Raw genomic sequence first — 25,905 nt, forward strand, 5'->3', positions numbered from 1 at the left:
ACACGGACATGTGCTCAGGTCGTCGAGCTCTATAGATTGGTTTTTAGACTTCAGATATCAAAAGTCGATCTTTAACACAAAACTGTACTGATTACAACAAGTTTTAATATTTTCTATGTGTTCTTAACATTTTATTGTAAAACAATACTTTTTATACTAGAATATCCCAAATAAGAATCAAATTGAAAAAACATGTCATCAAAAGTCTGCCGATGACATTTTAATGAGAGTAACTATTTGGAAGCCTTTTCAGCGTCTGAAAACAAGTTTTTTTTTTTTGGGAAAACTTCCAGCTTCTGGAAGCTAGGAATAACCATTTCAGCTTATAAAACTTAGCTTTCCAGCTTCAAGGAAGAATTTTTTTCAGCTTCTGGGAGATTTTTTCCAGCTTGTAAGATCGGTTATCCAGCTTATGTGAGGAAATTTTCAGTTTCTGGAAAGATGCTTTTTCAGCTTCTGTGAGTTAAATTTTCCAAGTTCTGGGAAGTCAATTCTCCAGCTTCTGGGCGATTCTTTTCCTGCTTCTACTGGAGCTTTCAAAGCTTCAATGAAGAAATTTTTCCAACACCTGATAAGAAGATATTGCAACTGTTTCGATCTGGAAGGATTCTGTGAGGAAGCAGTTTCGGCATTTGGGAGAATGTTTTTCCAGCTTCTGGAAGGAAACATTTACGGCTTCTGTGAGGAAATCTTTGAAGCAAGCTTTTCATGCTTATGAGAAGAAGCTTTATCATTTTATAGAAGGAAAATATTCCAGCTTCTGGGAGGTAGGTTTACCCGGATTCGGGTAGGGAGCTTTTCTGGCATCTATAAGGAAGCATTTTAGGCCAATAGTTTGCCAAAATCTTCAAAAAAATAGAGAAAACAATAACAAAACAAACATAAATCCCATAAAAAACTCCTCAGATTTTTTTCAAAGATCTGACCTAGATTATGGCAAAAATCTTGCCACAAATATTTACAAGCGTGCAATATAAAATGTCTCGCATAAAAACCAACCAAGCATCCCATCATGATTTCACAAAGGATTCAGTCATGAAATCAATCGAAAATTCTGTCAGGTTAATAAAATTAGCAGAATGTACTCATTGGCAAAATTCAGTTGAGAATAGCTTATTGATTCAAGAATTCGCTTAATGCTGGCAGCACAGAATATGTGTATTATTAAAAGTCTGCCATTTGTTTCCGATACGCTACCAATATGAATTTGTACCGAAATATGATTTCAATAGAGCAAAAACTTTTTTGCAATTGTTCATCTGACCACGTAAGGCTTCGCGGATCACCGGTTGGAAACCTCTAATCTGTCATAGTTGCTTTTAACCGTATTTGTATACTTTTCTGTATCAATCATCTATATCATGTACTACGACGATTCCAGTAATAATAAAAATCTCCCATTATTCCTAGTGTTTTCTAGTGGAAATGCAGAGGACTCCTCGGTTTCCCTAAAGTCGTCAACATTTCACTCCCATCCCCTAATTGACCTGTATTCTAACGCAGTCGGCACTGATATTATCTATTGACATTAGACCATCAGTACTTACACATTGGGGCGATGCAGATCCCTTTTGTTATTTGTTTTGCACTAGGTTGTTGATAGTTTTTAATAAATAAAAAAAAATAACAAAGCGATTGTTTACATATATGTTCTAGTCACGCTGTTTGAAAACTACCAAATTATCTTCAAAAGCTTGTAATGGGTTAGAGACGTTCCGATACTTCCGATATATCGGAATATCGATATTTTGCTTTCGATATTCGATATTTTGGTATCGATATTTTTTTCTCAATATATCGGTGGTATCGATATTTCCTTCCGATATATCGTAAACCAATATTTGGATAACAATTGTAAGGTTTTCTCATAAAACAATAGATTTTTAAATATTTGAAAGCAGTTCACATACCAATTGTTACATGATGTATCGTAAAAGAAGATATTCATGCTTATATCGTTCAAAGTTCCGATAATATTGAGGGTTCAAAGAATTGTTTGCGAATCGTAGGAAACTCAACTTACTGACGTTGATACAAGAAATTTGTGCCTTTTATATATATCAAATGATATTGCGATATATCGATATTTTGATTCAATATATCGGTGGTATCGATATTTCGATTCGATAATCGTATCGAATCAAATATCGATACTTCGCTATATCGGAACGTCCCTATAATGGGTTAAGCATTTATGAAATTAGAGTCGGGAATAGTTCATTTCTTAGCAAATTGAAGAAAATTTTGGGGATAACTTCTCTAACTAACAGCCTTCCGAATTCTCACTCACTCTCACGATAATGGATTTATCCCTCACAGCAATTTTCAGCGATCAGCTGCCTTGCGATTTTATCCGTCCACAAAACAAAGCGAAAATAGATAATTGCACATTTCCGCAGCTGTGAGAAATTTGTTTTCTCTTTCTCCGATCCATGGAGAATTTTTCCTGTATCAATCGCCACGAGCAGCAGTTGCTTTTCTGCACCAAATTAACCGTCAAAAACGGTTAAAAATTGTCATTATATTCACTATTTTCATCAAAACTATATGCTAGCTTCTCAAACTCAAACAGTACAACAAATACGTGTTTCACCGATTATATTATTTCAAAGATACACACTATGTTTGGTTTGAAAACAACGAAAATCTAAAAATTTTATGTCGAGATTGTAGGATATATTTTAGACGGATATTGAGATAATATTTTGAATTCAATTTTATGTCGAATTGTTTGGCTTATTCTTCTTTCTTCTTTCTGGCGTTACGTCCTAACTGGGACAAAGCCTGCTTCTCAGATTAGTGTTCTTATGAGCACTACCACAGTTATTACCTGAGAGCTTTCTTTGCCGATTGACCATTTTTGCATGTGTATATCGTGTGGCAGGTACGAAGATACTCTATGCCCTGGGAATCGAGAAAATTTCCTTTACGAAAAGATCCTCGACCAGCGGGATTCGAACCCACGACCCTCAGCATGGTCATGCTGAATAGCTGCGCGTTTACCGCTACGGCTATCTGGGCGAATTGTCTGGCTAAGATATTTAAAAAAAATGGTAAAAAAAAATCACGTTAAAAATAGTACAGACCGGCTGGAAAAAATGCTAATGAAGTTGCTAAAGTAATCATTGGCTATAAGTAATCTCCAACTTACCTTCTGAATCTGTACAAAACTATTACGTAAGCTAAATCAAAGATCCTAAAGAACTCCATTTTTAAATAGTTCGTCAGGAACTCGATTACGATGCTTAAATTTATTTTAGAAGTTCAGTAAGGCATTCGTTTATCAGTTGATCATTTCTTTCCCACGAATTTGATCAACTTCTTCAATGTTAACCCCTCTTGTAGTAGCATCAATTTTTCATCTATTTTGATCATTCGTCATCTGGACTCAGAATTATTCCGAAATTCTTGGGGTCACCGACTCAAAGTCATAACCTACTTATATATCTCAGATTGCAAAATTTCGCTATTCGCTATTCAACTTTGTTACTTTGATGATTAGATACAAAAAAAGTTATCGCGATTCATATAACTATTATGAGATTAAAAACGTTTTTTTAAGGCACCCTATTATCTGTCCAAAACTAAGATAGTTTGATAATGTTTTATAGGTGTATCAAATCTGTTTCGTAATTTTGTTGGATAATTCCTCCAAAATACCTTTCTGAAACCCAAAAATAATATTGGAAATGATATGAAAATACCTAGCTTTCTGCTAAGTAATAATCTACCGCTTTGCCGCTAGGGTGTTTTGAAAGCTTCTTCATTATGTGTTTAACTTTATCACGAAGAAGGCCCCTTTACCATAAAAATTCCGATGAAAATCTTTTTTTTTTGTATCCAATTCAACTGAATACAGTAAGGACCCGATTTTGTCAGCCCCTCGATGAGCCTAAAAGGCTGACAAAATGGGGAACCTGACAAAATCGGGTCATTTCATTTTGTTCCTGTTTTCAAATTTTGACGTGTTACATGGTTACATGGACTTTTAAGAGGGCAATGGACATGGGCGTAGCCAGTTTTTTCTTGTCAGGGGCTCCCTTCTCCCTTGTATTGGTCATATCGATTTTTTTCACTTTTAATAAAAGGCATTGCCATTGCCTCCTCTGGCTACGCCCATGCGTGCATGACATCAAGCATCATCATGAACTTTAATGTGAACGTGGTAAAACATGACGATTACAACTTTTTGACAAATTTAAAATAGGCTGACAAAATCGGGTCAAAAAGCTGACAAAATCGGGGGTAGACAAAATCGGGGGCAGACAAAATCGGGGGCCGACAAAATCGGGTCAGTACTGTATTTCATTTGAGTGTAACGAATTGAGTGAAATGGAATTGGTTTTCAATTATTTCACAGTGATGAATTCCTACACACAAATTATGTATGAACTATAAGTTCGAAACACTCAGATAAAATAGATAGTTTATTTACTTAGTTTGGATACAAAAAGTAACAAGATTTTCATCGAAATTTATCTGGCAAACTGGAAAAATATACACATAACAGATTTTTCGACTAATTACGTTAAAAACATAATGAAGAACCAGTCAAAACACCCCTGTGTCTTCGGCAAACTGATAGACTATTATATTAGCAAAAAGCTAGTGGTGTTTTCGAACCATTTTCGAAGTAATTTTGTGGTTTCAGGAAGACATTCCGGTAGAATGGCTAAAAAACCACAAAATCGATTTAATACAACTCTAAAACTATATAAAAAATGCTCACTTTTGGACAGATAACTTGTGTCGATAAATAAGTTTAAAATTAGATGGGGCATGGAGAATCGGCGACTTTTTTCAAAAAGTATTACACATTTTATATCCTTTATTGTATAATATTTTACAAACATAATAAAACGCAAATTATCATATGTTTAAAATTTATTTATCTCGTAATGTAGTATTCCTTACTTAAAACGATGCGTTCCCATTATAGGCTAATTTGCTGCCGAAAAGGAATCGATTAAGAAATTTCTGGTGGATCCCTTGCGGAAATTTTCTACAGTGACCCCTGTTTGAACTGATATTTTTTATTAACTGCGATCAGACAAAAATCGCGCTCTTGGATAATTCCTTGCCTGAATTTCCCAAGCATTAAGATAGGCCAAGAAATTACTTTCCAACAGCCAATCGGACTTATACCATAATTATGACAGGACTAAATATGTTTTACAGCATTTATTAAATCAAGTCATTTACGTCTTGAATAATATTTGAAATTTTATGACAAATCAGATAAAAATATATTAAATCCAGTTATAATTGTGACTCATTTTCAATTAATTGATATATTTTTTTGTTATTTTACACATAATTTGCTACATTACAAATTCATCTATCATTCATTTGAATAAAAATCACGTTTGCCTTAAAATTTCCCTCCAAACTTCTGCTTAAATAATAGCAACACTGTTCTTTTAGTGAACGTATTCACGCATTCCGTTGATTTCTAATGATACCCTATGAGACACTATGAGTAGGGGAATTTGAACAAGTGTGCCACCTTAAGCAACTTTGCCCAAAGCTTATAAAACTCCCCCTCATGATGTTAGTTTTGCATCTTTTCATAAGCAGTGCGTCATTTGAAAAGAAAATAACTTCAAAAAGTATTATTTTTGGAGCTTCTCAAATATCAATCAAAATAACCTATTTTCAGCACTATGGGGCAAAACGGCCACCGAATGAACATCACATGTAATACTACTTGTAATGACATTTTCTTTATTTCCTTTTAATATTACTTACAAAACAGAGGCTAATCGATAATTATTTTTTTTTTAGTTTACCGTATTAAGGGAATGCTTTATAACAAGGTCCATTACATGCCGAACTCTTCACTGATGTACCACTAAAGAGCAAAGATTCAAGAATGTTAAGCATAATTATTGTTTTCAATAGCTTTAAGTACGATTGAATTTTATAAATATTATTGCTTTTATCACGCTACCTCCACCACTTTACATTAGTTCTAGAATATAGTAAACCATGAAAATCGCTGAGAAACAAGTTGAGTGAATATTTCTACGTCTTAAGTGATTTTTGTATGAATTTCACTATGAATCCATTATTTTCATAGATAGAGGCAAACTGTTTTCGAAAACATTTTTTCATTCAATTGATTTTATCGACAAAAAATAACTTATAAGTGCTTTAAAAAATATCTTAAAGTCAAAAGTTATCCCTAAACAAGTCCACAAACTTTTCCGAACATAGTATACCAATATTTTCACTCTTTAACACCGAAAAAAAAAGATGATCATGTTTTCGAGTTTCAAACCACTATGCAACTGTAGTAACCAACTTGCTGCCAGTTTTCAGACGACGACGGCCAGAGAAACCATATATCGTGAGGATTCAAATTGGTCAGCCAATGACCGAACTGAACTGAAAACCGAAAATGAAATAAACTAACAATCCAACAATTGGTCCGAAGAAAGGCGAGTGAGTGAAAAAAAAACGTTGCAATCATCCCTCAGAAGCAGGAAAGTTCGCGTCTGCTCGAAACAAGGTTAACATTGTGAGGAACAACAAGCTCCAATTTGAACCGCCAGCCCCTGCTTCTTCTTGTCCCGACCAGAGGGGGAATCTGATTTTGGATGTGTTAATCGGCGTACACGTTTAAATGGTTTAAGTTTTTTTTGACGGAGAAGAAAAATCGCATAAACTACTAAAGTGGTGCAGAAAAGCAGCAATTTCGTTGCGGCGGGCGGAAGGAGCAACAGCTTGAGAGGGGCGGTTGATGGTCGAAATTGAAGGTACGTAGTAACATTTTGTATGTGGCAAGTAATGGAAATCGCTGTTGGCCCCTTGTGATGATGACGATGAAGAAAGAGCCCCCGAGGAATGGTAAGTGCGGCATTTGGCCGTGCACCGTATGGGAAATGAACGGATAAAACCGGGAACGGTTTAGTAGTTATGGTTAACCTTCTGTCTGTGGTAAAAAAAGTTACTTTGCTTGTGCCTTGGAATCATATTGACCACAGATCCAAATCGATATAACTTTACAAAATTTAGATTGATTTTAGATATCTTTTTCTGTTTTGAGTTCAGTTCTACTATACATTATGATAAATTCCAATTCCTCACAGTCAGGAGAAAATATAATTTCAAACTGGCGAGAAGATTACAGACTGAGGGTGGGTTAGGAGCACAATCAGACCCTTGAATGTGCAATGTGGGGTAGTAATTGGGAATGCCATTGACGGTTTGTAATCTTCTACGAGGTTTTCGAAAACCAACAGGGCGCGTGCACCGGGTTGCGGATAGGAGCAAAGGGAGATCAATAGCATCTACCTAAAATAATAGAGCAAAAAGCCGTTCCATGATTAGGTAATGTTAAGCGATCTTCTATGGTGTTCTAGTACTATAAAATTCTTCACTCACTGGGAATTCTGGCCTTGATAATATCAATAGTGATAAAAACATAAAATAATACCTAATACTTAATAAGTACAATGTAGCTTTAATGTAGTAATAAATGAAATAAAATCAATTTTCTATACTTGACAAGGTTTTGAAGACAATCAATGAGTGAAAGAACTACCTATTAGAAAAGCCACATCAGCTAAGTCTATACATATACAAATGTTGGTCATAGGGTCATGGCGAGCATTCGATATGTATGTCTATGACTGATTCTGATCTAATAGGGGCACTAGAAGACCACGCGGACAATTTCGAAACAAATTATTTTTATACATCGGTCTTACGTTCCGAAAGGCTCAGCTATGCTGCAAAGTAATTTTATAAGTTATTTTTTATTTTCATTACTGCTGTTTAATTGTTTATAATTCTAACAAAACTACATAATTAACTCATTACTAATCACTGTTCCTATATTCTCTTTTTCTCTCCTTCTTATCTGTTGCATGATTATGAGCATCACTAATATAATGCATGAGCATGCACAATAAGAATAATTTCAGGATTGAAAGCAGTACATGGATACCTGGATAGAATAGCTTCGAAAAGGGCGCTCAAAATATAATATTTCTGGTCAGGGAAGTATTTCATCAAGGGTATGTAAATTTTTTCCATTATTAACACCTAGATCACACAAACAAATGAACTAATATCAAATATTTTTTAAATATTTTTATATAAATCAGCATCGTCAATCAGTGTAAAAACAGATAAAGTTTGTAAAGTTATCACCATCGATTAAATTGCGCTCTGTATAGTAATGTTCATTCAGTATCAAAATCTCCTAAAGCGTCGCATTGTACCATCAGCAGCCCTTAGCATCACTCTCATATTGTTATTATTTTGTTGTTTATAAAATTTCTAGAAAGCGATCAGCATATTCTTTCTTACTTGTACAATGGCCGATCTATTTGGAATTTTAATAAGTCAAATCAAACTTCAAAACTCAAATTAAATTGCTTTCAGCACATTTACATTTTGCAGTTGGGATGGGGAAAGAATGTTAGTGCGTAATGATTGTTGCTACTACAGACCGAGAATAACTCTGCATCTCCACAATCACCACGGGAAGGGTGTTTATTTGTGAGGGAGGAAAAAGATCTGGAAGTAACCTAAGTTAATTATGAAACGATTTGAATGAAATTTTTACAGCACATAGGAGTTAACTTAAATTTCAATATATATTTTTGAGTGACTTTCCCAATCACTAGTTCAAAAGCAATAACGGCTTAAATAATGTGAATTTCTGATGAATTTTAATAATTGACATAACTAATTGAATGAATAGCTTCATGGTATCTTTAGCAACGTTGTAGATTTTGTTGTAACTCATAATTGGAATAATCACATAAAAATATATGTTGAGATTTAAGTTATGTCTGATGTGCTGGGAAAATTTCATTCAAATCAGTCCATAAATAACGCAGATCTAACTCTCTAAGTTGACAATTTTGCATGTAAAATTGAAAAAGGTGCAAATGTTTTGTCCAATACTGTACATATAAAACAAGAATAAGAGTATATGTCGACACTTGTAGTGACGAATCATCCAAAGTTTGTTTGAAAATTACATAAACGTAACGTTGCCATGATGAAGATGCGTTATAATAAACATGAAACGAGCTCACCAGTTGGCAATCAATTCTCGACTGGAGAAAAATATATAATAAAACCCTTCCTCGCGCCACACACTTAAACAGACTCTATGAGTTCGGTAAATTAAATTACCGAAGAAGCTCGGTGATCAAAAAAATTACAGACGTTTCGGTATATTCCGGCTTAATTACTGAAATCTGCGAAAAAAATTACGAAATTTTGGTGAATTGATTCAAGATCAACGATATCGGTGAAAATATTTACCGATAAATCGTTAAACAAGCTCAAGTGCTGACTTCGGTGAAATATTCTGCTGAACTGTCGGTAATGAATACCGTAGTCGGTAACTTGGAACAAGAAACGTCAAAACCGCCATAATGGTATTTTCAATCGGCTCTTGTACATAAACCGCGATCTAATATAAACCAGTTCCATTCCGTTTGTTTTTGGGAAATGTTCTTTAATCTCTGCTTGGAAGAAGTGATTGGGAGGAGCTTTGTAGGTTAGTTATTTATTTTTTGGCTCACATCTGAGCATGTTCTGTAAGGGATCTGTACATATATACTTGTTGTTATAGGATGTAAAGAAGTACGACGAAAATGAACCCTTCAATAATGCGCCTGGATTCAGCAGCATTTCGTGATGGTACAGAGCATGTCGAGAGAGGGAACGTGCCATACCAATTGGAAGATTTGTGACATAGATTATGTGTGCCATGTAATAAATGTTTGTTTTAAAAATAAGCGTATGCACAGATTTATTACATTTCAAAAATATCTGCAATTTCGCTTCCTCAATCCAAAATAACCGATGATTCGGTAAATACCATTACCGAGTAGAAGCGGAACTTCGGTAACCACTACCGATCTACCGGTAGTTTTGATAGCTCATCCGTCGGGTTCAAATTACAGTCCTTTCGGTGATTTTTTCGTTTACCGAATGGATTACCGACCGTTTAGCTGTTGAGATTTCGGTAAACGAATCACCGACATCGGTGATTTTTTCTAACTGTGCACATCATCGTCCTATTGATCCTAATATCGCTATTTGAATTGAATCAATATGACCCCAAGGCACAGTCAACTTACTTTTTCCAGGTAAATTACTCTAGAATTCTATTTTTCACGTATTTGAAGAACCCATACGAAAAAAAAACTTGCCGAAATGCATCAACGTTTGTTACAATTCTACAAATCGGTTTACTAACAAAAAAATAATAGCTCCTAAAAATGCCCTGGGTCGTATTGAGCCCAGAACGCAGAAAAAGGGTTAAATAGCTTCCAAACCAAGCTTCAAACGCAAGGTGAAACTAGCGGGCTAACCTCTGATGGCTAGTTGGGCGCCCATCATCGCTTACTTACTTATTTACTAGCTTGCAAAAAGTGGAGTAACTGCGCTTAGGTCTGCTGATCCAATTAAGATTTAAATCGGGAGAGGTTTTTTTTACGCTGTTGGCTGACTAAGGCGCCAGGAATTGGGTTTATCACCTATAATGTTTGCAGAAAAGATTGATGGATAACGATTAAACTTTGTTAAAACTAAATCGGAACAATGGATGTGTAGCCAAGAAGCTACTAGGTTTGTAGAAATGTTTTACGACTTTGTGAACTCCTCTTGAATCGTATGCTAAATTGTGGTTTTGTGCATCAGATTTTAATTGCAATAGAAAACAAGCTCAGCTATAACATTTGCCGCCGATTCCATGCTTATCCAATTTCGCTACAAAAGGAAACATTCAGAAAGCCCTAGATCTTTAAGATCCAGTCTTTCTAATGTTAAATTTTGTTTCAACAGAACACTGTGTACGCAATGCCGGTGGTGGTTTATGGGCGATAACGACAGACTTTGCTAGATCGTAATCGCATGTCAATATCATAATTGCGTTTATGATCTAACTATGTTCTGTTATAATAATCTCTTGATAAAGAGATGACATTTCAAATCTTCTGGATCGAAACGCTATCTCGTCATTTGGAACAGAAACCTTCATTCAAGACGAGGTTTTGGTCCTGGAGGTACTGTAGTTCACATTGAAATAATGTCAGGTCAATAGTGTCGGATAGTAACAAATTTTGAACAATTCGTTTCAGATTAGTGAGGATATGCTAAATCGTTCGGAGTGACAATTAATGTCACTCCATCGTGTTCGCCTCTCTCTATGCCTATGGGCAGGGATAAAGGTATTTACACTTTTTGTCAGGGTTGATTAGCCTAGGCTTAAGCGCCATTGATCGCTCTCTGAAACGATATCGAATAAAGAAGGGTAAGAAACTGGGTCAATCAATCTATTCCAGCTTCTGCTCGGAAAATGATGTAATAACAGTAGATTCAGTATCATGAGTGACGAAACCTCTACTGAGCCATCTCTATCATAATCAGCAGCCACTTTGATCCAACACTTAAGTACCTGTCTGAGAAGCGGTGGGAAAATAAATCAACAAATAACCCAGCTTCTGGTTAAAGTCAGCCGATTATAGACAGAAGAAGCGCCCAAAACGAAGCAAACCCAGAAAGAATGGAAAGTGAAAACATTGTTTACCTTTTCAATCGAGCAGATGGGCAACAAAAAGTGAAGTAACCAGAGCTTGGGAGTCATCACATCATCGAGGAGGGTTCGTTGCTTGCCGCCTACCCAGAAGAAGGTGACTCGTTTTATAACACCCTGCTCTGTTCTCCGGGAAAGAGCGATGAGCCTAGCAGAAGCAATTTGCCTCATACAAAGCATTAACACACGCCAGCATCATATCCCGAGCGGTGGTAACTGAGTGAACAACTAAACTTGTGATATATTTCTCGACGTAAGTAACTTAGACTCAGTTTTGAGAAAATTGATTGAGACGAAACAAAACCCTACATTTGTAACATTCTTCGTATCCATCATTTAAATTTTGTATGCAATCAGCTTGCGTTTGACCATTCGGATTGACCCAAAAATTTAAAAGGAAACAAAGAAGGCGAGAAAACGTTCCAACTGTCAGTTCGCTGTCTCCTATATCTCAGGTGTTTTGTATTGATACGTGTTTTTGTGAGTTGTGGTTTGATTTTGAGAGTTGAAAATCTTGCCTACGTCCTTTTATAAATATGAAAATTAAACGTTTTAGAAGTGAAAAACGAGTAACTCCAGAGTGAAACATGTTGAATTTTGTCTGCGGAATAAGATGAATCATTAATTTAAGTTTGTTTACTCACTTATACGAGATTGTATCTTTTGAAAGATATAGACGTAGACTTTAGTTTCGAGTCTAGTACACAACACTGAAGACAGCCTTACAGTTGAGGTCAAAATACGCGTATCTGTCAAAAAAAAATAAAACTAACGGAATTAAATGGTATAGTACTAAATTCGGATTTTCATTTATTTTTTCATAATTATCAGTTATTATGAATCTCTATTCTACCAAATCAAAAACTAATTTAGTTTCTATATATTAACAAAATTTGCAATTACTTAGTCATTTACTTCTGTTCGGGTACCCACTTATGTGTTACACGATCGTTCAACCTGCATACAAACGGGAACTCGTACATCCCAGCAAGCGAGTGAAAATTGATCTTGAGCATCGTCGCATATGCTTTTGATGGAGTCAGCACACGTCACTGTCATCAATTTGCTGCACGACGTCCGACGATGTTGTTACGAAAACTTCACTTAGCTCTTACAACAACTTCACCACAAACCTATATGCAAAATGCCGCCCATTCGGCTGAGGTAGATCCTCTGTCGAGCGGAAAACGGGTAATGCAACTGAGTTGGTACTGAGAAAGTTGACATTTAGATGGGTTCAGTTGAAATGGAAAGTGAGGCAGGGGTCCGTCATGTGTCAAAAATGATTCAATGCAAACGGAAACGAACGGAAAAAATGATGGTCGTTCTGGAGATGATTATGCGTGTGTTGTTTTCGTGATAAGTGGATGGATACCACGGGTTTCAGTGCTGACGAGTAACAATTAAGTTTTTTTTCACTAGTCATCTTCCATTAGCAGTTGTTGTAAGCATAAATCATGTTGCTGGTTCCGAGTATGTCGAAAAGAAAAGGCCTACATTCCTACACATGTTGAAAATTGGGCATTAACTATGTATCACAAGAAAATGCTCTTAGGGCATCGAGCTAATAGATGGTGTTGTAGCATTGATCAACACTTTTTATAACCTAACTAACAATACAAGACCTTTCAAGACCAACCTGTTGTGGATAAAGGAATAACTGCAAAGTATGTTTAAGGAATAAACTTTTTCCAGAAACTTCACCGTGAAGTTGAATTACTTCATTCTATGTTGTTACACATTGGTGCTCAAACAGAAGCATATTAATTAAGGTATTTAATTTCATTCTCAGATAAATCCTTAACTGCCCTAGAGTTTCCAGCGAGATTTGGGGAGTCCAAGCAAACTATTGAGATTCTTACGCGGTGCGTAGATTTTCAGCAAGATCCTTAGGATTTCCACTGCAAAATTTTGAAGATTCTGAATGAAATCCCAGTTCTGAAGTTCTGAAGTGTATATTGTGGATACCCAACATGTATCAACATTTACAATAGAATATTAAAACACCTGTGCGGGGTCTGAGTAGAATCTTGTGATTCCTATTGAGATACTTGAGACTTCTTGAAGATACTGAGGAAAATCACAGTGAGATCTGGGTATACTAAGGATACCCAGAGTGATTCTGAAGTTTTCTAACAAAATTAGGTGAATTCCTAGCAGGCTTCCAGGTTTCCTAACGTTATCTTGACTATTTCTTGAGGATTTCTATCGGAATTATGTTGATTTTTAGCAAACTACTGCAATTTTCGTAAGGTATTTCCAGATGGCCCAAATTCATTGAAAATATTTCCAAGTGCAATAATTTGTTATGACAATTATCCATGTTGTTGTATGTTGTTGCCGTGAATCGCAAGTCAGTCCCATCTGTAAAAAGTAGGTATTGAGAAAATCGACTTTGAATTTTTCAAACTTATTTTCCATACGAATATTCAAAAAAATCCAGAAGATTTGAACATGTTCCAATTTTGATGATACTTTCACAATTTGCTTTTCACTATGATATCTATCCGAGAAAATATAAAGATGATCATAACATGGTTCATTTTTGTGTTACACGGTGCGGAATTCTGCAGTGGGACTGATATGCGATTACTTTTCATTATGGGACAATTTGACTTACTGGTTTTTCTTATTTTTTCCGTATAAAGTATATTCTATTATTAGTGCAGCTAAAAGGGCATTGAAAGAAATGTTGAAATCTGTACTTAACTCAATTTTGACAAAAATACAGATGGGACTGACTTGCAATTCATGGCAGTACACTCTTAAAAATAATGAAAATCACTGTGGACGTAATTTTCCTTATGACTGAATGACACATGATGTAATTGATGGAACGACATGAAAACGTGTTCTTGAAGGTGTATTAAATAAAAAAATGTAATTTTACATATTAAAGGACACGAAAACGATGAAACTGTGATCGACATTTCCCGTATCAGACACTAACCTATTTAAAATGATGTAGAACATCGAGATGTAGAGAGCCGACTGTAAAAGCATCTCATCATGAATCTATGTTATCCATCAAAGATTTTCACCAAAAATTTACTAAACAGCAATCAATTTCTAAGCCAAAGAAGTCACCAAATAACCAGAGCCGTAGCGTGGCCCCATGGCGCCCTTGGCGAACCGTGATTTGAGCGCCCTTTATTATAAAGCTCAAATAATACTTAAACATAAGCTTACTTTGGTAAGGCTTGTGCAAGAAGTCATACACAATTTTTCAAATCTCTTTTAAAGGTGAATTGTCTGAATAACCAGAGGTTCTTGAAGATTTTTGAAGGATTGTAAATAAAATTAATGTTTACACCCAATTCTGTTTCCATACACTCAAAATAATCCAAACGTCATTGTTATGTGAAAACACACGTGATTTTTTTCCATCGCACTTTTCACGTAGCTCCTACGCAAATCATAGGAAGCCCAGAATGAACGCATGAACTTTGGAAGTTCGTCTATTCAATAGTTCGTCGTTTCAATAGGACCTAGATGGTTTTGCATTAAATTTAACTGTAATAAAGACCAATCTTATTTCTAATAGGCTTTGGAAGAAAACTAATTCCCAATTAGAAAATGTAAACAAACTTAAAAGATTGTGATATTTTTATTGTCAATCTGAGCATTTTGAATCCTGTTTCCTCAATTTTGTGAGTTTGGTCTCTCTTGTTGTAGCCTTCGCGTGCTATAATTGATAGAGGTTATAAATCACGTATAAAATATGAAGTAATGCAGAGATTCTTCGGTATTCAAAGCATATTTACCTTGAAATCAATCTTACACAGTGTTTAAAGCAGCAGCAGCTTCTGAAGTTCTTCAAAAATCAAGCGGGCGCCATCTTAGGATTTGCGCTCAACACCGAATGTACGTACAATATGCAGATGTCAAAATGAACTTAGGCACCTATGTGAATTCCACGTAAGTACGATAGGTAACCTCAGTAAACATTACCGAGTCACTATTTGGTGGTTATGAATGGTTTAGTGATCTTTATCTTAGTCAGGTAAAGTGGAGGTAAAATGAATATGGAATGATCTACGTGATTTTTCACGTAGCAATGACGTTTGGATTTTTTTGAGTGTACATTTTTCCCGCCACACAGTGGTCCAGATTCAAAAATTCCTGGCAAAAATTACGCATTCTCGATATTTGACAAGTTTTGATCATTACAAGTGTTGTGAAACATGTTTCAGAATTGCAAACCTTTTTTGGGTATATTCACTATATTTTGGTGTTCATAGAACAAAATGTGTACAAAATTGCGGTTTTCCATACATTTTTATGCTCTCAACTTTTTTACAAAACAAATGTTTAGGCAAAATTAGGTAAGATCAATTCTTCTCTAATCGATTCTTTAGACTTAAAAGAGCATTTGGGCCTGATATATCCGCGGGGAGTGGCGGGGAGCGATTTGTATGATATAAAGAAGCTGTCCTTATATCATTTTAAGTACCTGCAATAATAGCTTTAAATTTAATGGGGTTAAAGATAGACGGAAATATATTTGCATGCGGGCAAGTTAAATGTAGGCAAAAATGAGTTATCGGTAGAAAAAAACTTTTGCTGAAAACTAAAATTGGACAAGTTTTGATGAAGTTTATCTTGAGTTTTAAAGCAAAAATTAAAATTTTAGTCCAGACACGATGAAAAACAATTTTCGTTTAACATTTTTGTATGTGTTTATAACTATTCGAAATTGAAGATGAATGTTTGAATTTGTTTTTCAACTAAAAACAAGTTTGGACATTGAGTTTTTTCCAGCTTTATAGAAAACTGGACCATTGTGCGCCAAAACCTTATTTTGGCATGAAACGTCGAAAAATGGTGTTATATTTTTTGCACGGTTTTTTGGAATTTTGAACTGAATACTTTTTTTTGCGCGGTTAGAGACGAAAGGAACTACTGGATTCGCTGCGCAGAACTTGACGTTACGTCCTTTCTGTGCCTTTATTAAAGTTTCAATAAAATAGATGTTACACAAAGTTTTGCACAAATTCAAACATTATCAGTTAGTTCGGAGTAGTCTCTAGGAGAAACAAGAAAATCTGGTGTCACAAAAACACCCTATTCCATTGTTTTTCACGGGTCTGGGTCATTTGGCATAAAGCCTTTTGGCGTAAGTTCTTTTGTCATAATGGTCATTTGGTATAAGGGCATTTTTTTAATTATCGGACAGGTTTGGGCTGGAGGTTCTCCGATTTGTATGAAATAATCACCAGAGGTAGAGCTAGTCGATATATGACCAAAAGTGAAATTTAAAAAAATATAATGGCCTATTTTCTCGGAAAACTCTAGATGAATAACTCTGGTGAAAATTTCATGCAAATCGGAGAACCTCTGGCCCAAATTGTCCGATATTTAAAAAATCCCCATAATGATCATTTGGCATAACTGTCTTTTATACAAATTGGCCCGCTCCCGTGTTTCACTTATGTTCGTATTTCAGTGTTATATAATTATCTGATAATCCTTCTCGGACAGTCTCTTAAAAAAAAAATATTAAAGAGTTATTTATGATTTATTTTTTGTGAAAATAAAAAAAAAAAGATGCATCACGCATTTTGACGCACCCTTAAGCCTGGCGCCCTTGGCGGGTACCAACCTGGCCAACCGCACGCTACGGCGCTGCAAATAACCGGGGCTTCGTGGCCGTGTGGTTAGCGGGAGTAGTTGGGCGTATTGTGCCATGAGGTGTGGGTTCGATTCCCGCTCCAAGTTGGTGGAAACTTTTCGTCAAACGAAAACTTAATCACTGCGCTACTGGGTGTGACGAAGCGGTTGAGTGGTAGAGTACGTGGTTTACATTTGGAAGGTTCTTGGCTCGAATCTCAATGTATGCTATTTTTAACTTTTTTTTTATTTTGTCGATCATAAACGGATGCGCGACTCAGCATTTTTGGCATTTGAATCATGATTCCGAGCAATCAGCTACAATAACCTAACGCGTGTGTTGCATTACGACAATCTGACTCATGATATCATGAGTCCAAATCATGGTGTATTTTCATAAGACGAAAACACGCTGGAATCATGATATCATGAGTCATAATCTTGTTTTTGGATTCTGATTTCTACCCGTGCATATCCTTTCCACGACAACTGTGGCGATGCGGAAGATTCTTCGGCCTCTAAAAACAATGGTTACCTAATTAACATTCCTTTCCTTCCCCTATGACCACAAGGACGTGGACGCATTCCACCTCTTCCAGGCGGCTGAACTTTCCAATCGTCGGTCTGAACTCCTCCTCCTGGCGAACCTGAGCGTTCAAATCTCCTACACTGAACGAAAACTCCAGTCGCACATTGAATGATTTGCAATTCACATGATTATAAAACTTTACATTCCACATTTTGAATGACTATGAAAGAATATGATGTATCCACAGTCTGTTGAGCAAAAATCATCCAATTCAGAGATGAATTTTAGATCACAATAGAATGGTATTAGGCAGCTAATCGAACAATGATAACACAAATGAATAGCATGCAACTTATGACGGATTTTAATTTCTCCCATGTCCCAAACCGAAATCATTCAATTACTGTCTGAAGTACCAGATGAAAAGAGGATGGTCAAATGTCAAATCAATCTTCTAAATCTAAGCGTAAACATAACGACGGCAGCGTGGTTTTGCATGCGTTTCTGGGTGAATTTTACAGGTAATTGCACTTGAAATCTTACATTAGCCTCTTTGGTATCATTTATTTTGCACTTCTTAATGGTATCTACCAACCACAGGTCGCTAATATGCTGGTATTTTGATTCCATGGAGCTCATACAATGTGTTCGGCAGGTTGGCATCTGTTCCTGAAGACTTGCGAATAATACATTTTATAACCTCGTTATGGAAATAAATAATAATGTGCATTCACCAACAAAGTTCTGAAGATGGTAATTTTATTTGAATTCTTTTAAATTATTAACTATAATGGAATAGGGATTGTTTACATGTGTGTATGATAATCATTCAATTTAAGGCATCTATTTGAAGGATAAAAATCATTCTAAGTCTGGATGATTTTCATTCGGAGTAATTTGTAAACAGATGATTTTCGCGCAGATGAAAATCATCTTGATTGTGTCTGAAAATACGTATGGGGCTCGGATGAGTCAATAATCATTAAATGTGCGACCGGAGTTTTCGTTCAGTGTATGATGATTTTGACGTCGCACAGTGATACCGCCCATAGGTCATAAATCGAAAAACAAGATGTGTGGGTTGTCATTCCTTTACCTTTTCATGGATCAATTATGATCTCAAGAATGTAAAAACAAAAACATTATAGACGTTCCTGTATGATATACATAGTGAGGCTATGAATGATGCAATGTATTTTTCATTTGTGAAAAAAACGTTAAAAATTAAGCGATTTCAGCACTTTGTTTATTGTCTTCGCAAATCAGAATCAAATGATTTTTCAATCAGTTAAGAATACAGAACATTAGTACAGATGTATATCTATCACTTCCGATACGTTTTAGAGTGTTATTTGACATCTAAGAGTCAGTATTGATGTGAGTAACGAGGATAGAAATATACTCACTTCGTAACTACATCACTTTATTTGAAGTACGTTTTTAAATATGTTCTTAATCACATTTAATCAAACTTTTGCCACAAAATGATCATGTTTGAGTAGGAAAATGAACCAGTGAAGGTTCTAGCTGCAAATATTTGCAAATAAGTTAGCAGGGTGCCTTTAAAGTTGTGAGTTTTACCTATAGAGGAAATGGTAAAAATATTCATAGAACTGATTACATACCAGTATATTTGTAGCTACTGGGAATTAATATAAAAAATAATGAAATTTTCACGACTCATACTTCAATTCGATATGAATTCACATGCAACATTGTGTATAGAGATTTAACAAGTAGTGTCAGTGAGGGCGCTGAGACAATAAAATCCTTTTAAATTAGTATTCGTACAACATCCATTCTAATATGTATGACATGACCTCCCAAAGTGTGGGAGGAATGACATGAAATTGTTCTTGTATTTATTTTGAGCATCAAAACAAGATATTCAACGACATTCCAGCATCTAAATATACTGCGCTAAAAAAATAAAATTGTGGGAATTAAAAATATTAAGAAGCAACAAAATATTACCAAATAATTCATTAGTTATTTCCCACTTGTAAATATTTGAAACTTAAGGTTAATTACATTAAGTGACATGTTCGTTATTTGGTTTGGTAGAGATTTGATGTGAAATTGGCATTATCAATGAATAAGTATTTCAAGTATTTATTTGGTATGTACATCTTCGGCACTTAGAAAAGTGTTCATTAGCTTTTTACATCCACATACCAAAAAGTAGGCTTCTAAGCATGTGAAGTAACTTTGTGAGGGGAATCTTCACAAGATGAACATTAAAAATTCTTATATATTGATGGCAATCTATAGATTTAATGGTACTTAGCAATAAACTATTACATACTATTGTTAATCTTGCACACGGAAAGAGAGATAATTGCAAGTCGGTTTTTGCACATATAATAATTCATATAACAGAGCATTCGCAATATTATCTCCACATTCTAATTAGAATTTTTGAAGTGATATCAATAACGGCATCAACCTCGATGGAGTTTTAACAGTCAAAAGTAATTAATTTGGCAATTTCTGATGGTATTTATCATCGAATATTGAGTAAAATAAATTATTACCGCTTCATAGAACAAATGGAACCACTGTGCGTCGTGGCTTGGGCAACGATCTACCTTGCGTTCGAGCTGCGCGTTAAATGCGTCCCTGTCATCATCAGTGCTTCCGGAGTGTGGGCTATGCACGTTAATTATGCTGAAGTTAAAGAATCGACATTTGATTCTCAACTTGCGAAAAACTCGCAACATACGACATTCTAATTTTATTTATAAGCAGAATTGCTTCAGATTTTTTTTCATATTTTCACAAAGCTATCGCTTAAGATTTCTATAGAAATGTTATCCTAAATACAAGCGAATACACTCTTACTTTAAGGCTAAGTAGCCCGTCATTCGTTTTGACAGCCATGTTGTCATAGCAGCTTGCAATTTTAAAGTGAAAAATCTCAGTCCTGATAGATCATTGGATCCAGAAAAGTATCGCTATATGCGCTGACATGCAGAAAGTATGCTGATACTTTTTCAGATGCATCTGTGCAATACCAACTGATTTTCTTTGATTCGAAATTGTGACATGATTTAGCAACAATCATCAACGACACGTACAAATTTCAATGACGGCCTATTTCACCTTAAATTAAATTGTTGTTATCGTCCGAGTCTTCAATTGTTCTACAAATTGTTCATCGATCGATGCTTGTGATCCCTAATGATGATTATATTGACGCAATCCTTAGTAAAATTTATGCGCAGTTTCTGAAAGAGTTCTTGTTTGAAATCGTGAAATTCTTGTCGAATGACTTCGAAGATCTTTTAAAAAATATTTAATATCTTTTTTAGGATTTCTAACGTTATCTTAAATAAATGTTTGATAAATTGCTGAAGACAGATTAAAACAAATTTTATTGGATTAATTCCCAGATCCGTGGTTCACCTGCATGGAATTTATTTAAAAAAAAAGCTCACGTAGCATATACAGATTGTTTGTGAAATTGGTGAATTTTTTTTCTGATGTTTCTCAGGGCATCGCAAGTCATCTACCAAGCGGACCAAGCGGTCCAATCTTCAACCAATATAGTCACAAAAAAGTCTATAGAAGATTTTCCTTGCTAATCATTAAGAATCTCTTTCGAGTAAAGTCAAGGATTACACCAAAAAGCTGCTAATATATCGGTAAATTACATTTCGGGATTTAGCTAAAAAAATCTCTAAAAAATCTTCCAAGAAACTCATTGAAAATCTTGCCGGAGGTACGTTAGAGGTCTTACCGGAAATTAAATCTAAGTATCCCGCCATTTGTTTTGACAGCCGTGACTAATTTCGAAGTAATAGAACTCAGTCCTCATAGTTATTGATTATGAAAAGTATCACTATGCGCATTAGTGATAGTATAGTATGGTGATGCGTTTTCAGCTATGCCAGTGCAAAACCAATTGGATTGTTAATTGATGACTCGTTCAAATTTTACCTTACCTTTAGATAATAAGAACATCCGTCAAAGATCTAAAGTTTCAACAGGAATCGGACAACAATCTTGTCAGGAATTCATCAATGATTTTAGGGACAGACCTGGTGTACTGGTTAGAACACACGCCTCTCACGCCAAGGACCTGGAATCGAAGCCCATTCTCGAGATAGTCACTAATGACGTAGAAGGTTATAGTGACGGCTAAGCTAAGGGGCCTTCCTTAGACGAGTGGTTAGAGTCCGCGGCTACAAAGCAACGCCATGCTGAAGGTGTCTGGGATCGATTCCCGGTTAGTCCAGGATCTTTTCGTAAAGGAAATTTCCTTGACTTTCCTGGGCTTAAAGAAGAATCGTGCCTGCCACACGATGTATGAATGCAAAATTGGCAACTTTGGCAAAGAAAGCTCTCAGTTAATAACTGTGGAAGTGCTCATTGAACACTAAGCTGAGAAGCAGGCTCTGTCCCAGTGAGGACGTAATGCCAAGAAGAAGCAATACTCTACTCAAAAAACCTAAACGTTCAACGCTCATTCACCGTAATCATTGTTAACGTTGAAACTTCAGATGTAGTTTTTCTGCTCAAAACTAAAAATTATTCGATGAAAATGTGTTCAGTGAACATTGTTCACTGTGTTTCGATTGGAGAAAAGAATATAGTGAACATATTTTTCTGTAATTTTTCTTGATTTTGAACTAAAAAACTGCTTTTGAAAATTCCGAAATCAATGATGGATTCTGCCCCCTTAAAGATATTTCGAACTTATTTTATTTAATGCTTAAACTATTAGTAGCTGGCGACCCCATGGGATCAAATCGGTTTAATTCGAAGTTAGACACAGTTACGGCACGTATTACTTATTTCTGTTAATCTAAGCCCTCGATTAAATAATTTGCCAAAACGAACATTTTGCTTCTTATCTACCGAAGTGATGCAACATTAAATCACGAAAAGAGCCGTAAGCGCAACCAACCGCACACTTCTTATCGCACATCGTCAATTTTCCACTACCTCCTCCGAAAATTCAATTCAAACATCCTACGATTGGGGAAACGTGGGCTGAGACGAAAATGTGGAAATCGAAATGACGAAATCGCTTCCCCTGGCTGGCATCAGGATTGCACAATGACCAATCGATTTCCGATCTGCGCCGCCGTAAGAAACCGTCCAAAGTCACGACGATCATTCCCAGTCTCACTTTCCTGTCTAAATCTTCCAAGATATACGCGAGTAGGTTTGCATCCAGACGGTGAGAGTAAGACCCACGTGATTGCTGTTGCTTTTTTTGCTGTCGGAAGCGAGCTTTCAGTTCACCGCACAGTGGTACCGCCCATATGCCAAAAATAGTTCTTTTGATTATCACGTCCAAAACTATTTCATGACTCAGTATGATTTTAAGATTAGAGAAATAAGTTCAATACATGTCCCTGTTATATTTCTATTAGGGTTGTGAGCTATAGAGGAGATTTTCCTGTTTTCAAAATAGGCTAGGTGTACCGGTATCCACTTTACGGGACAAACAGGTATAAATATTTAGTCTTCCGGCAGGGACCCAGAAAACCGTAGCAGTACACATGCAGCTATTCAGCAATACCAAGCTGAGGGTCTAACCTAAGGACTAACCTAATAAAAGTATTTGAAGTGATATCTATAACAAATATCTTGAAGAGTTTTTCGATAGTCGAAACAACTTCTGATGGTATTGTCCATCAAATCTTGTATTAGACGATTTATGACCACTTGGTAAAACAAACGATCCCACCGTGCTGCGGCACGTCAAGAGCTGTTTTCACTTAATCGAGAAGCGGTAATTTGAATCCGTACGTACGATTTGCACCGACGGATCGACCAATTCGCCCACACACTCATCTTGAGAAGGTATGTTTTGATCTGTAAAATGCTTTCTCACCTTAGCAAAAACGGACACGGGCGATAATGGACAGCATCATGCAAGCTCGGAGGTAGTAATCAGCATTATTGAACGAATGGGTAATTGCCATTGGTATGGGATTTGGAGAATCGCTTTTTTGGCATTTAAGTTTCCTACACGAACAGTTAGGACAACTGGAAATATTGCACATGGGAAACGGTCGATAGCGAGAATAGCAGGATAGGTACAACTCTTTAGGTCGATCAGTGAAACAATCGTACAGAGAATCGAAAGTTAAGTAATTGCAGTTCACATACGTTAATGTTACTTATCAATTAACCCATTTTAGCTACACCATTTATAATCCGTAATGATCGGTCAAAATCCTCTTCATTATGTGCTTCATTTACAAAAATATTAGAGTTGGTTCAACCTAAATGATCAATTCTCTTGAGCTTTTCAAAAATCCTGCAACGGATTCTACAGTTTCCGTTCGTTGTCCGTAAATTTTTGTTCTATCTAGTATCTGGGAATTTCATCAAGGGTTCCTCCAGATATTCGTCTAAGATTTTTTATAGAGATTTCTGTATGTTTTTTATACGGATTGCTTAAGAATTCCTCGATAAATGTAACAAAAAATAAAGAACAGATTAGAAAAATGAACAAATAACAAATTATACACATCGACATTTGTAACGTTCCCTTTGTCTCTGGTGTACGGAACGTCACTCTTTGAGCCCAACTGGGATGACGAGGTTTCGGGAAAAAATGGTATGGGTTCTCAATACACTCTCGTAAATATTCGTGTTTTTTCTAAGCTAAATTGCTTTTAATCGACAGCTTATCTGTTGTTGTGTTCATAGCTAAAGTTTGTTCGAGGATTACTATTCCTACTGGACACAAACCCTGAATCGACCTCATTTGAAATCAACTGTGTGTGCCTTCCTTAGCCGAGTGGTTAGAGTCCGCGGCTACAAAGCAAAGCCATGCTGAAGGTGTCTGGGTTCGATTCCCGGTCGGTCCAGGATCTTTTCGTAATGGAAATTTCCTTGACATCCCTGGGCTTAGAGTATAATCGTACCTGCCACACTATATACGAATGCAAAAATGGCAACTTTGGCAAAGAAAAGCTCTCAGTTAATCACTGTGGAAGTGCTCATAAGAACACTAAGCTGAGAAGCAGGCTATGTCTCAGTGAGGACGTTAATGCCAAGTAGAAGAAGTGTGTGTCTGTGGTCGAACTTCATTAATTTGAAGATACATATATTGGTACAACTAAATCAGGTCCTAAATTGACTGACTGTTTATAGGCAATTCAACCTTGTTATCAATCCTGTGATTTCTACAAGAATATGTTTTGTACCCTTGTAAGGGTCCAATTGTTATTTTGAATGTTATTCTTCAAAAGCAGACCTGCCTGAATTCCTTTACTGAGATGCTTGAGAATTTCTAGAGTAACTCGTACAGAACCTTCTCCATTTATTCTCGCGTAACTTTTCAACTTTTCAAAAACATTGAGAAGCTCTCTTTGTTTACTTTCTCTTTATCCCTTTAATTTCCGAACCTGCCTTTAGACTGCGTTTTGTAATTTTATGTATTTTTTCTTGGCTTGGAAATCAAAATGTTTTTATTTTTGGCTATTGAAAAACACGCATATTGGAAAATTTTTATACGACTTTTTAGAAATGTTTGGAAAGTTGTATTGTATTGTAATTGTAGGTCATACAAATGCCTGGGTCTAATTTAATAGGTAATACAAAATTTGTACATTTTATATTTTTCTACAATCAACCTATCACAGAAGTAGAGCTTGATGGAGTTGAAATACATAGTTTCATATCGATTTTTCCGTTACTTACACGGAAAATAAAATATGTTCCAGAAAATAATATGAAATTTTATATTTTCAAAAGTACTGCAAAAACTAAAATTTGATTGATTGTCAAAAATCGATATTCAGAAAAGGCACCGAGAAAAGGTAAGGTATGCTCAATAATTACTCAAAAGGTTACCCCCTAGAGTTTGTTTAAGAATTTTTGCAGCGAAGAATCTTAGAATTTTCCAGAAATTTCTCAAATATTTAATTCAAAAATTTCTCTTCTTCTTCTTTTTTGTAGCGTTACGTCCCAACTGGGGCAGAACCTGCTTCTCGGCTAAGAGTTCTTATGAGCACTTCAACAGTTATTAACTCAGAGCTTTCTTCGCATGTGTATATCGTGTGGCAGGCAGGAAGATACAGGCAAAGTAATTGAAAATAACAATAACATATTGAATTAATATGTGAATTTTTAATACAGTCAACTCTACCTTACTCGATATTGAAGGGACCATCGAGCAGGCTTGATAGAAACTCCTCTGCGAGGCAAAGAGGAGGCGATTTTGCCGGTTTCCTGA

General features: G+C 35.8%; 1 protein-coding gene across 4 annotated transcripts in view; it reads left to right on the forward strand.

The window, feature by feature from the left end:
* LOC5576746 (guanine nucleotide exchange factor DBS) overlaps positions 1-25,905 on the forward strand; it is a 457,969-nt gene that overhangs the window by 289,212 nt on the left and 142,852 nt on the right. For 3 of the 4 annotated variants that reach the window (XM_021839976.1, XM_021839978.1, XM_021839977.1), the window contains exon 3: positions 6,315-6,758. The exons of the other annotated variant lie outside the window; for it this stretch is intronic. The gene's annotated coding sequence lies outside the window, so the exon portion shown is untranslated. The remainder of the gene's footprint in view (positions 1-6,314; positions 6,759-25,905) is intronic. 4 annotated transcript variants of the gene reach the window in all.

Source organism: Aedes aegypti, chromosome 2 (genome assembly GCF_002204515.2).
Source record: "Aedes aegypti strain LVP_AGWG chromosome 2, AaegL5.0 Primary Assembly, whole genome shotgun sequence".
In the NCBI taxonomy this organism is placed as follows: Eukaryota; Metazoa; Arthropoda; class Insecta; order Diptera; family Culicidae; genus Aedes; species Aedes aegypti.